This window comes from Watersipora subatra, chromosome 2, assembly GCF_963576615.1.
Source record: "Watersipora subatra chromosome 2, tzWatSuba1.1, whole genome shotgun sequence".
In the NCBI taxonomy this organism is placed as follows: Eukaryota; Metazoa; Bryozoa; class Gymnolaemata; order Cheilostomatida; family Watersiporidae; genus Watersipora; species Watersipora subatra.
Window position 1 is genome coordinate 24317489 of NC_088709.1, and position 12320 is coordinate 24329808.

Genomic DNA, 12320 nt, shown 5'->3' on the forward strand with positions numbered 1-12320 from the left:
TACTAGTGAAACATTATATGGTTGTACCTTAAATTCTATTGCTAAAACCAATAATCAGTTTTTCATCTGATGTAACAGAAATAAAACTACTGCCCCAAGTGAGGATTGAACTCACGACCTTCAGATTATGAGACTGACGCACTACCTACTGCGCTATTGAGGCACTTGGTAAGTTAATAAAAGTCAACAAAATCTTTTGGAAATATGATTTATTAGATTAATTTAACCAATCAAGCTAGTAGTTCAGTGCAAAATGTCTCAAAGCAAATTTAGGTAAAGTTTTTGAAGTCGGGGCAACTTATGTCCCACGGAGTGTGCACCACAGACGCTCAGACTTACAGGTATTCAAAGCTGCTTCAAACAGTTTGTTCCTGCAACAAAGCTGTAGTTCTCGACATACTAGTGAAACATTATATGGTTGTACCTTAAATTCTATTGCTAAAACCAATAATCAGTTTTTCATCTGATGTAACAGAAATAAAACTACTGCCCCAAGTGAGGATTGAACTCACGACCTTCAGATTATGAGACTGACGCACTACCTACTGCGCTATTGAGGCACTTGGTAAGTTAATAAAAGTCAACAAAATCTTTTGGAAATATGATTTATTAGATTAATTTAACCATTTATGCTAGTAATTCAGTGCAAAAAGTCTCAAAGCAAATTTAGGTAAAGTTTTTGATGTCGCGGCAACTTGTATACGACAGAGTGTGCACTACAGATGCTCAGACTTACAGGTATTCAAAGGCGCTTCAAACTGTTTGTTTCTGTTATACACCTGTAGTTCTCGACATACTAGTGAAACATTTCATGGTTGTACCTCGTATTCTATGAAAAAGACCAATAATCAGTTTTTAATCCAAAAAAAAAGAAATAAAACTACTGCCCCAAGTGAGGATTGAACTCACGACCTTCAGATTATGAGACTGACGCACTACCTACTGCACTATTGAGGCACTTGGTAAGTTAATAAAAGTCAACAAAATCTCTGGGAAATATGATTCATTAGATTAAGTTAACCAATTATGCTAGTAATTCAGTGCAAAAAGTCTCAAAGCAAATATAAGAATAGATTGAACAATTCGGGCATTTTATATACCGCAGAGTGTGCGGTACAGATGCTCAGACTTACAGGTATTCAAAGCTGCTTCAAACAGTTTGTTTCTGTTATAAACCTGTAGTTCTCGACATACTAGTGAAACTTTATACATGGTTGTACCTCATATTCTATGAAAAAGACCAATAATCAGTTTTTCATCTGATGTAACAGAAATAAAACTACTGCCCCAAGTGAGGATTGAATTCACGACCTTCAGATTATGAGACTGATACGCTACCTACTGCACTATTGAGGCACTTGGTAAGTTAATAAAAGTCAACACAATCTCTGGGAATTATGATTTATTAGATTAATTTCCCCAATTAAGCTAGTAATTCAGTGCAAAAAGTCTCAAAGCAAATATAAGAAAAGATTGAACAATTCGGGCATTTTATATACCGCAGAGTGTGCGGTACAGATGCTCAGACTTACAGGTATTCAAAGCTGCTTCAAACAGTTTGTTTCTGTTATAAACCTGTAGTTCTCGACATACTAGTGAAACATTTTATGGTTGTACCTCGTATTCTATGAAAAAGACCAATAATCAGTTTTTCATCTGATGTAACAGAAATAAAACTACTGCCCCAAGTGAGGATTGAACTCACGACCTTCAGATTATGAGACTGATACACTACCTACTGCGCTATTGAGGCACTTGGTAAGTTAATAAAAGTCAACAAAATCTTTTGGAAATAGGATTTATTAGATTAATTTAACCAATTATGCTAGTAATTCAGTGCAAAAAGTTTCAACGCAAATATAAGTAAAACTTTCGAAATCGGGCATTTTGTATACCACTGAGTGTGCACTACCCATGCTCAGACTTACAGGTATTCAAAAGCGCTTCAAACAGTTTGTTTCTTTTATAAACCTGTAGTTCTCGACATACTAGTGAAACTTTATATGGTTGTACCTCAAATTCTATTGCAAAAACCAACAATCAGATTTTCATCTGATATATCAGAAATAAAACTACTGCCCCAAGTGAGGATTGAACTCACAACCTTCAGATTATGAGACTGATACACTACCTACTGCGCTATTGAGGCACTTGGTAACTTAATAAAAGTCAACACAATCTCTGGGAATTATGATTTACTAGATTAATTTAACCAATCAAGCTAGTAGTTCAGTGCAAAATGTCTCAAAGCAAATTTAGGTAAAGTTTTTGAAGTCGGGGCAACTTGTATACGACAGAGTGTGCACTACAGATGCTCAGACTTACAGGTATTCAAAGGCGCTTCAAACTGTTTGTTTCTGTTATACACCTGTAGTTCTCGACATACTAGTGAAACATTTTATGGTTGTACCTCGTATTCTATGAAAAAGACCAATAATCAGTTTTTCATCTGATGTAACAGAAATAAAACTACTGCCCCAAGTGAGGATTGAACTCACGACCTTCAGATTATGAGACTGATACACTACCTACTGCGCTATTGAGGCACTTGGTAAGTTAATAAAAGTCAACAAAATCTTTTGGAAATAGGATTTATTAGATTAATGTCCCCAATTATGCTAGTAATTCAGTGCAAAAAGTCTCAACGCAAATATAAGTAAAACTTTCGAAATCGGGCATTTTGTATACCACTGAGTGTGCACTACCCATGCTCAGACTTACAGGTATTCAAAAGCGCTTCAAACAGTTTGTTTCTTTTATAAACCTGTAGTTCTCGACATACTAGTGAAACTTTATATGGTTGTACCTCAAATTCTATTGCAAAAACCAACACTCAGATTTTCATCTGATATGTCAGAAATAAAACTACTGCCCCAAGTGAGGATTGAACTCACAACCTTCAGATTATGAGACTGACGCACTACCTACTGCGCTATTGAGGCACTTGGTAAGTTAATAAAAGTCAACAAAATCTCTGGGAAATAGGATTTATTAGATTAATTTAACCAATTAGGCTAGTAATTCAGTGCAAAAAGTCTCAAAGCAAATTTAGGTAAAGTTTTTGAAGTCGGGGCAACTTGTGTCCCACAGAGTGTGCACCACAGACGCTCAGACTTACAGGTATTCAAAGCTGCTTCAAACAGTTTGTTCCTGCAACAAAGCTGTATTTCTCGACATACTAGTGAAACATTATATGGTTGTACCTCAAATTCTATTGCTAAAACCAATAATCAGTTTTTCATCTGTTATAACAGAAATAAAACTACTGCCCCAAGTGAGGATTGAACTCACAAACCTTCAGATTATGAGACTGACGCACTACCTACTGCGCTATTGAGGCACTTGGTAAGTTAATAAAAGTCAACAAATTCTCTTGGAAATAGGATTTATTAGATTATTTTAACCAATTATGCTAGTAATTCAGTGCAAAAAGTCTCAAAGCAAATTTAAGTAAAACTTTTGAAATCGGGCATTTTGTATACCACTGAGTGTGCACTACACATGCTCAGACTTACAGGTATTCAAAGCTGCTTCAAACAGTTTGTTTCTGTTATAAACCTGTATTTCTCGACATACTAGTGCAACATTATATGGTTGTACCTCAAGTTCTATTGCTAAAACCAATAATCAGTTTTTCATCTGATGTAACAGAAATAAAACTACTGCCCCAAGTGAGGATTGAACTCACGACCTTCAGATTATGAGACTGATACACTACCTACTGCGCTATTGAGGCACTTGGTAAGTTAATAAAAGTCAACACAATCTCTGGGAAATATGATTTATTAGATTAATTTAACCAATCAAGCTAGTAGTTCAGTGCAAAATGTCTCAAAGCAAATTTAGGTAAAGTTTTTGAAGTCGGGGCAACTTGTGTCCCACAGAGTGTGCACCACAGACGCTCAGACTTACAGGTATTCAAAGCTGCTTCAAACAGTTTGTTCCTGCAACAAAGCTGTATTTCTCGACATACTAGTGAAACATTATATGGTTGTACCTCAAATTCTATTGCTAAAACCAATAATCAGTTTTTCTTCTGATGTAACAGAAATAAAACTACTACCCCAAGTGAGGATTGAACTCACGACCTTCAGATTATGAGACTGACGCACTACCTACTGCACTATTGAGGCACTTGGTAGGTTAATAAAAGTCAACAAATTCTCTGGGAAATAGGATTTATTAGATTAATTTAACCAATCAAGCTAGTAGTTCAGTGCAAAAAGTCTCAAGGCAAATTTAAGTAAAACTTTCGAAATCGGGCATTTTGTATACCACTGAGTGTGCACTACACATGCTCAGACTTACAGGTATTCAAAAGCGCTTCAAACAGTTTGTTTCTGTTATAAACCTGTAGTTCTCGACATACTAGTGAAACATTTTATGGTTGTACCTCAAATTCTATTGCAAAAACCAACGATCAGATTTTCATCTGATATATCAGAAATAAAACTACTGCCCAAGTGAGGATTGAACTCACGACCTTCAGATCATGAGACTGACGCACTACCTACTGCGCTATTGAGGCACTTGGTAGTTTAATAAAAGTCAACAAATTCTCTTGGAAATAGGATTTATTAGATTATTTTAACCAATTATGTTAGTAATTCAGTGCAAAAAGTCTCAAAGCAAATTTAAGTAAAACTTTTGAAATCGGGCATTTTGTATACCACTGAGTGTGCACTACACATGCTCAGACTTACAGGTATTCAAAGCTGCTTCAAACAGTTTGTTTCTGTTATAAACCTGTATTTCTCGACATACTAGTGCAACATTATATGGTTGTACCTCAAATTCTATTGCAAAAACCAGTAATCAGTTTTTCATCTGATGTAACAGAAATAAAACTACTGCCCCAAGTGAGGATTGAATTCACGACCTTCAGATTATGAGACTGACGCACTACCTACTGCACTATTGAGGCACTTGGTAAGTTAATAAAAGTCAACACAATCTCTGGGAAATATGATTTATTAGATTAATTTAACCAATTATGCTAGTAATTCAGTGCAAAAAGTCTCAAAGCAAATTTAAGTAAAACCTTCGAAATCGGGCAACTTGTATACCACTGAGTGTGCACTACACATGCTCAGACTTACAGGTATTCAAAGGCGCTTCAAACAGTTTGTTTCTGTTATAAACCTGTATTTCTCGACATACTAGTGCAACATTATATGGTTGTACCTCAAATTCTATTGCAAAAACCAGTAATCAGTTTTTCATCTGATGTAACAGAAATAAAACTACTGCCCCAAGTGAGTATTGAATTCACGACCTTCAGATTATGAGACTGACGCACTACCTACTGCACTATTGAGGCACTTGGTAAGTTAATAAAAGTCAACACAATCTCTGGGAAATATGATTTATTAGATTAATTTAACCAATTATGCTAGTAATTCAGTGCAAAAAGTCTCAAAGCAAATTTAAGTAAAACCTTCGAAATCGGGCAACTTGTATACCACTGAGTGTGCACTACACATGCTCAGACTTACAGGTATTCAAAGGCGCTTCAAACAGTTTGTTTCTGTTATAAACCTGTAGTTCTCGACATACTAGTGAAACATTTTATGGTTGTACCTCAAATTCTATTGCAAAAACCAGTAATCAGTTTTTCATCTGATGTAACAGAAATAAAACTACTGCCCCAAGTGAGGATTGAACTCACAACCTTCAGATTATGAGACTGATACACTACCTACTGCGCTATTGAGGCACTTGGTAACTTAATAAAAGTCAACAAAATCTCTGGGAAACAGGATTTATTAGATTAATTTAACCAATTATGCTAGTAATTCAGTGCAAAAAGTCTCAAAGCAAATTTAGGTAAAGTTTTTGATGTCGCGGCAACTTGTGTCCCACGGAGTGTGCACCACAGACGCTCAGACTTACAGGTATTCAAAGCTGCTTCAAACAGTTTGTTCCTGCAACAAAGCTGTAGTTCTCGACATACTAGTGAAACATTATATGGTTGTACCTCAAATTCTATTGCAAAAACCAGTAATCAGTTTTTCATCTGATGTAACAGAAATAAAACTACTGCCCCAAGTGAGTATTGAATTCACGACCTTCAGATTATGAGACTGACGCACTACCTACTGCACTATTGAGGCACTTGGTAAGTTAATAAAAGTCAACAAATTCTCTGGGAAATAGGATTTATTAGATTAATTTAACCAATTATGCTAGTAATTCAGTGCAAAAAGTCTCAAAGCAAATTTAGGTAAAGTTTTTGATGTCGCGGCAACTTGTATACGACAGAGTGTGCACTACAGATGCTCAGACTTACAGGTATTCAAAGGCGCTTCAAACTGTTTGTTTCTGTTATACACCTGTAGTTCTCGACATACTAGTGAAACATTTTATGGTTGTACCTCGTATTCTATGAAAAAGACCAATAATCAGTTTTTAATCCAAAAAAAAAGAAATAAAACTACTACCCCAAGTGAGGATTGAACTCACGACCTTCAGATTATGAGACTGACGCGCATCCTACTGCACTATTGAGGCACTTGGTAAATTAATACAAGTCAACGAATTCTTTTGGAAATAGGATTTACTAGATTAATTTCCCCAATTAGGCTAGTATTTCAGTGTAAAAAGTGTCAAAGCAAATTTAAGTAAATTTTTTGAAGTCGGGGCAATTTGTATACCACCGAGTGTGCACCACAGATGCTCAGACTTACAGGTATTCAAAGCTGCTTCAAACAGTTTGTTTCTGTTATAAACCTGTAGTTCTCGACATACTAGTGAAACTTTATATATGGTTGTACCTCATATTCTATGAAAAAGACCAATAATCAGTTTTTCATCTGATGTAACAGAAATAAAACTACTGCCCCAAGTGAGGATTGAACTCACAACCTTCAGATTATGAGACTGACGCGCTACCTACTGCGCTATTGAGGCACTTGGTAAGTTAATAAAAGTCAACACAATCTCTGGGAAATAGGATTTATTAGATTAATTTAACCAATTAAGCTAGTAATTCAGTGCAAAAAGTCTCAAAGCAAATTTAAGTAAAACTTTTGAAGTCGGGGCAACTTGTATACCACTGAGTGTGCACTACAGATGCTCAGACTTACAGGTATTCAAAGGCGCTTCAAACTGTTTGTTTCTGTTATACACCTGTAGTTCTCGACATACTAGTGAAACATTTTATGGTTGTACCTCGTATTCTATGAAAAAGACCAATAATCAGTTTTTAATCCAAAAAAAAGAAATAAAACTACTGCCCCAAGTGAGGATTGAACTCACGACCTTCAGATTATGAGACTGACGCGCTACCTACTGCACTATTGAGGCACTTGGTAAGTTAATAAAAGTCAACAAAATCTCTGGGAAATATGATTTATTAGATTAATTTAACCAATTATGCTAGTAATTCAGTGCAAAAAGTCTCAAAGCAAATTTAGGTAAAGTTTTTGATGTCGCGGCAACTTGTATACGACAGAGTGTGCACTACAGATGCTCAGACTTACAGGTATTCAAAGGCGCTTCAAACTGTTTGTTTCTGTTATAAACCTGTAGTTCTCGACATACTAGTGAAACATTTTATGGTTGTACCTCGTATTCTAAGAAAAAGACCAATAATCAGTTTTTAATCCAAAAAAAAGAAATAAAACTACTGCCCCAAGTGAGGATTGAACTCACGACCTTCAGATTATGAGACTGACGCGCTACCTACTGCGCTATTGAGGCACTTGGTAAGTTAATAAAAGTCAACAAAATCTCTGGGAAATAGGATTTATTAGATTAATTTAACCAATCAAGCTAGTAGTTCAGTGCAAAATGTCTCAAAGCAAATTAAGGTAAAGTTTTTGAAGTCGGGGCAACTCGTGTCCCACAGAGTGTGCACCACAGACGCTCAGACTTACAGGTATTCAAAGCTGCTTCAAACAGTTTGTTCCTGCAACAAAGCTGTATTTCTCGACATACTAGTGAAACATTATATGGTTGTACCTCAAATTCTATTGCTAAAACCAATAATCAGTTTTTCATCTGTTATAACAGAAATAAAACTACTGCCCCAAGTGAGGATTGAACTCACGACCTTCAGATTATGAGACTGACGCGCTACCTACTGCGCTATTGAGGCACTTGGTAAGTTAATAAAAGTCAACAAATTTTCTTGGAAATAGGATTTATTAGATTAATTTAACCAATTATGCTAGTAATTCAGTGCAAAAAGTCTCAAAGCAAATTTAAGTAAAACTTTCGAAATCGGGCATTTTGTATACCACTGAGTGTGCACTACACATGCTCAGACTTACAGGTATTCAAAAGCGCTTCAAACAGTTTGTTTCTTTTATAAACCTGTAGTTCTCGACATACTAGTGAAACTTTATATGGTTGTACCTCAAATTCTATTGCAAAAACCAGTAATCAGTTTTTCATCTGATGTAACAGAAATAAAACTACTGCCCAAGTGAGGATTGAATTCACGACCTTCAGATTATGAGACTGATACACTACCTACTGCGCTACTGAGGCACTTGGTAAGTTAATAAAAGTCAACAAATTCTCTTGGAAATAGGATTCATTAGATTAATTTAACCTATCAAGCTAGTAGTTCAGTGCAAAATGTCTCAAAGCAAATTTAGGTAAAGTTTTTGAAGTCGGGGCAACTTGTGTCCCACAGAGTGTGCACCACAGACGCTCAGACTTACAGGTATTCAAAGCTGCTTCAAACAGTTTGTTCCTGCAACAAAGCTGTATTTCTCGACATACTAGTGAAACATTATATGGTTGTACCTCAAATTCTATTGCTAAAACCAATAATCAGTTTTTCATCTGTTATAACAGAAATAAAACTACTACCCCAAGTGAGGATTGAACTCACGACCTTCAGATCATGAGACTGACGCGCTACCTATTGCGCTATTGAGGCACTTGGTAAGTTAATAAAAGTCAACAAAATCTCTGGGAAATATGATTTATTAGATTAAGTTAACCAATTATGCTAGTAATTCAGTGCAAAAAGTCTCAAGGCAAATTTAGGTAAAGTTTTTGAAGTCGGGGCAACTTGTGTCCCACAGAGTGTGCACCACAGACGCTCAGACTTACAGGTATTCAAAGGCGCTTCAAACAGTTTGTTTCTGTTATAAACCTGTATTTCTCGACATACTAGTGAAACATTATATGGTTGTACCTCAAATTCTATTGCTAAAACCAATAATCAGTTTTTCATCTGATGTAACAGAAATAAAACTACTGCCCCAAGTGAGGATTGAACTCACGACCTTCAGATTATGAGACTGATGCACTACCTATTGCACTATTGAGGCACTTGGTAACTTAATAAAAGTCAACAAAATCTCTGGGAAATATGATTTATTAGATTAATTTAACCAATTATGCTAGTAATTCAGTGCAAAAAGTCTCAAAGCAAATTTAGGTAAAGTTTTTGAAGTCGGGGCAACTTGTGTCCCACGGAGTGTGCACCACAGACGCTCAGACTTACAGGTATTCAAAGCTGCTTCAAACAGTTTGTTCCTGCAACAAAGCTGTAGTTCTCGACATACTAGTGAAACATTATATGGTTGTACCTCAAATTCTATTGCAAAAACCAGTAATCAGTTTTTCATCTGATGTAACAGAAATAAAACTACTGCCCCAAGTGAGTATTGAATTCACGACCTTCAGATTATGAGACTGATACACTACCTACTGCGCTATTGAGGCACTTGGTAAGTTAATAAAAGTCAACAAAATCTCTGGGAAATAGGATTTATTAGATTAATTTAACCAATTATGCTAGTAATTCAGTGCAAAAAGTCTCAAAGCAAATTTAGGTAAAGTTTTTGATGTCGCGGCAACTTGTATACGACAGAGTGTGCACTACAGATGCTCAGACTTACAGGTATTCAAAGGCGCTTCAAACTGTTTGTTTCTGTTATACACCTGTAGTTCTCGACATACTAGTGAAACATTTTATGGTTGTACCTCGTATTCTATGAAAAAGACCAATAATCAGTTTTTAATCCAAAAAAAAGAAATAAAACTACTACCTCAAGTGAGGATTGAACTCACGACCTTCAGATTATGAGACTGACGCACTACCTACTGCGCTATTGAGGCACTTGGTAAGTTAATAAAAGTCAACAAAATCTCTGGGAAATATGATTTATTAGATTAATTTAACCAATTATGCTAGTAATTCAGTGCAAAATGTCTCAAAGCAAATTTAGGTAAAGTTTTTGAAGTCGGGGCAACTTATGTCCCACGGAGTGTGCACCACAGACGCTCAGACTTACAGGTATTCAAAGCTGCTTCAAACAGTTTGTTCCTGCAACAAAGCTGTAGTTCTCGACATACTAGTGAAACATTATATGGTTGTACCTTAAATTCTATTGCTAAAACCAATAATCAGTTTTTCATCTGATGTAACAGAAATAAAACTACTGCCCCAAGTGAGGATTGAACTCACGACCTTCAGATTATGAGACTGACGCACTACCTACTGCGCTATTGAGGCACTTGGTAAGTTAATAAAAGTCAACAAAATCTTTTGGAAATATGATTTATTAGATTAATTTAACCAATCAAGCTAGTAGTTCAGTGCAAAATGTCTCAAAGCAAATTTAGGTAAAGTTTTTGAAGTCGGGGCAACTTATGTCCCACGGAGTGTGCACCACAGACGCTCAGACTTACAGGTATTCAAAGCTGCTTCAAACAGTTTGTTCCTGCAACAAAGCTGTAGTTCTCGACATACTAGTGAAACATTATATGGTTGTACCTTAAATTCTATTGCTAAAACCAATAATCAGTTTTTCATCTGATGTAACAGAAATAAAACTACTACCCCAAGTGAGTATTGAATTCACGACCTTCAGATTATGAGACTGACGCGCTACCTACTGCACTATTGAGGCACTTGGTAAGTTAATAAAAGTCAACAAAATCTCTGGGAAACAGGATTTATTAGATTAATTTAACCATTTATGCTAGTAATTCAGTGCAAAAAGTCTCAAAGCAAATTTAGGTAAAGTTTTTGATGTCGCGGCAACTTGTATACGACAGAGTGTGCACTACAGATGCTCAGACTTACAGGTATTCAAAGGCGCTTCAAACTGTTTGTTTCTGTTATACACCTGTAGTTCTCGACATACTAGTGAAACATTTCATGGTTGTACCTCGTATTCTATGAAAAAGACCAATAATCAGTTTTTAATCCAAAAAAAAAGAAATAAAACTACTAACCCAAGTGAGGATTGAACTCACGACCTTCAGATTATGAGACTGACGCGCTACCTACTGCACTATTGAGGCACTTGGTAAGTTAATAAAAGTCAACAAAATCTCTGGGAAAAATGATTTATTAGATTAATTTAACCAATTAAGCTAGTAATTCAGTGCAAAAAGTCTCAAAGCAAATATAAGAAAAGATTGAACAATTCGGGCATTTTATATACCGCAGAGTGTGCGGTACAGATGCTCAGACTTACAGGTATTCAAAGCTGCTTCAAACAGTTTGTTTCTGTTATAAACCTGTAGTTCTCGACATACTAGTGAAACTTTATACATGGTTGTACCTCATATTCTATGAAAAAGACCAATAATCAGTTTTTCATCTGATGTAACAGAAATAAAACTACTGCCCCAAGTGAGGATTGAATTCACGACCTTCAGATTATGAGACTGATACGCTACCTACTGCACTATTGAGGCACTTGGTAAGTTAATAAAAGTCAACACAATCTCTGGGAATTATGATTTACTAGATTAATTTAACCAATCAAGCTAGTAGTTCAGTGCAAAATGTCTCAAAGCAAATTTAGGTAAAGTTTTTGAAGTCGGGGCAACTTGTATACGACAGAGTGTGCACTACAGATGCTCAGACTTACAGGTATTCAAAGGCGCTTCAAACAGTTTGTTTCTGTTATACACCTGTAGTTCTCGACATACTAGTGAAACATTTTATGGTTGTACCTCGTATTCTATGAAAAAGACCAATAATCAGTTTTTCATCTGATGTAACAGAAATAAAACTACTGCCCCAAGTGAGGATTGAACTCACGACCTTCAGATTATGAGACTGATACACTACCTACTGCGCTATTGAGGCACTTGGTAAGTTAATAAAAGTCAACAAAATCTTTTGGAAATAAGATTTATTAGATTAATTTCCCCAATTATGCTAGTAATTCAGTGCAAAAAGTCTCAACGCAAATATAAGTAAAACTTTCGAAATCGGGCATTTTGTATACCACTGAGTGTGCACTACCCATGCTCAGACTTACAGGTATTCAAAAGCGCTTCAAACAGTTTGTTTCTTTTATAAACCTGTAGTTCTCGACATACTAGTGAAACTTTATATG

General features: G+C 35.9%; 17 non-coding genes across 17 annotated transcripts; all 17 read right to left on the minus strand.

The window, feature by feature from the left end:
- Positions 1 to 90: 90 nt before the first annotated feature.
- Positions 91 to 163, minus strand: Trnam-cau (transfer RNA methionine (anticodon CAU)). The gene has a single exon. It is a non-coding gene; the product is annotated as a tRNA-Met (tRNA).
- Positions 164 to 487: 324 nt separating this feature from the next.
- Trnam-cau (transfer RNA methionine (anticodon CAU)) lies at positions 488 to 560 on the minus strand. Its single transcript has one exon. It is a non-coding gene; the product is annotated as a tRNA-Met (tRNA).
- Positions 561 to 884: 324 nt separating this feature from the next.
- Trnam-cau (transfer RNA methionine (anticodon CAU)) lies at positions 885 to 957 on the minus strand. Its single transcript has one exon. It is a non-coding gene; the product is annotated as a tRNA-Met (tRNA).
- Positions 958 to 1680: 723 nt separating this feature from the next.
- Positions 1681 to 1753, minus strand: Trnam-cau (transfer RNA methionine (anticodon CAU)). The gene has a single exon. It is a non-coding gene; the product is annotated as a tRNA-Met (tRNA).
- Positions 1754 to 2076: 323 nt separating this feature from the next.
- On the minus strand, positions 2077 to 2149 carry Trnam-cau (transfer RNA methionine (anticodon CAU)). Its single transcript has one exon. It is a non-coding gene; the product is annotated as a tRNA-Met (tRNA).
- A 324-nt stretch (positions 2150 to 2473) lies between these two features.
- Trnam-cau (transfer RNA methionine (anticodon CAU)) lies at positions 2474 to 2546 on the minus strand. The gene has a single exon. It is a non-coding gene; the product is annotated as a tRNA-Met (tRNA).
- Positions 2547 to 2869: 323 nt separating this feature from the next.
- Trnam-cau (transfer RNA methionine (anticodon CAU)) lies at positions 2870 to 2942 on the minus strand. The gene has a single exon. It is a non-coding gene; the product is annotated as a tRNA-Met (tRNA).
- Positions 2943 to 3663: 721 nt separating this feature from the next.
- Trnam-cau (transfer RNA methionine (anticodon CAU)) lies at positions 3664 to 3736 on the minus strand. Its single transcript has one exon. It is a non-coding gene; the product is annotated as a tRNA-Met (tRNA).
- Positions 3737 to 5643: 1907 nt separating this feature from the next.
- Trnam-cau (transfer RNA methionine (anticodon CAU)) lies at positions 5644 to 5716 on the minus strand. Its single transcript has one exon. It is a non-coding gene; the product is annotated as a tRNA-Met (tRNA).
- A 1120-nt stretch (positions 5717 to 6836) lies between these two features.
- On the minus strand, positions 6837 to 6909 carry Trnam-cau (transfer RNA methionine (anticodon CAU)). Its single transcript has one exon. It is a non-coding gene; the product is annotated as a tRNA-Met (tRNA).
- Positions 6910 to 7232: 323 nt separating this feature from the next.
- Trnam-cau (transfer RNA methionine (anticodon CAU)) lies at positions 7233 to 7305 on the minus strand. The gene has a single exon. It is a non-coding gene; the product is annotated as a tRNA-Met (tRNA).
- A 323-nt stretch (positions 7306 to 7628) lies between these two features.
- Trnam-cau (transfer RNA methionine (anticodon CAU)) lies at positions 7629 to 7701 on the minus strand. Its single transcript has one exon. It is a non-coding gene; the product is annotated as a tRNA-Met (tRNA).
- A 324-nt stretch (positions 7702 to 8025) lies between these two features.
- On the minus strand, positions 8026 to 8098 carry Trnam-cau (transfer RNA methionine (anticodon CAU)). Its single transcript has one exon. It is a non-coding gene; the product is annotated as a tRNA-Met (tRNA).
- A 719-nt stretch (positions 8099 to 8817) lies between these two features.
- On the minus strand, positions 8818 to 8890 carry Trnam-cau (transfer RNA methionine (anticodon CAU)). Its single transcript has one exon. It is a non-coding gene; the product is annotated as a tRNA-Met (tRNA).
- A 1117-nt stretch (positions 8891 to 10007) lies between these two features.
- Trnam-cau (transfer RNA methionine (anticodon CAU)) lies at positions 10008 to 10080 on the minus strand. The gene has a single exon. It is a non-coding gene; the product is annotated as a tRNA-Met (tRNA).
- A 324-nt stretch (positions 10081 to 10404) lies between these two features.
- On the minus strand, positions 10405 to 10477 carry Trnam-cau (transfer RNA methionine (anticodon CAU)). The gene has a single exon. It is a non-coding gene; the product is annotated as a tRNA-Met (tRNA).
- Positions 10478 to 11994: 1517 nt separating this feature from the next.
- Positions 11995 to 12067, minus strand: Trnam-cau (transfer RNA methionine (anticodon CAU)). Its single transcript has one exon. It is a non-coding gene; the product is annotated as a tRNA-Met (tRNA).
- Positions 12068 to 12320: the final 253 nt, after the last annotated feature.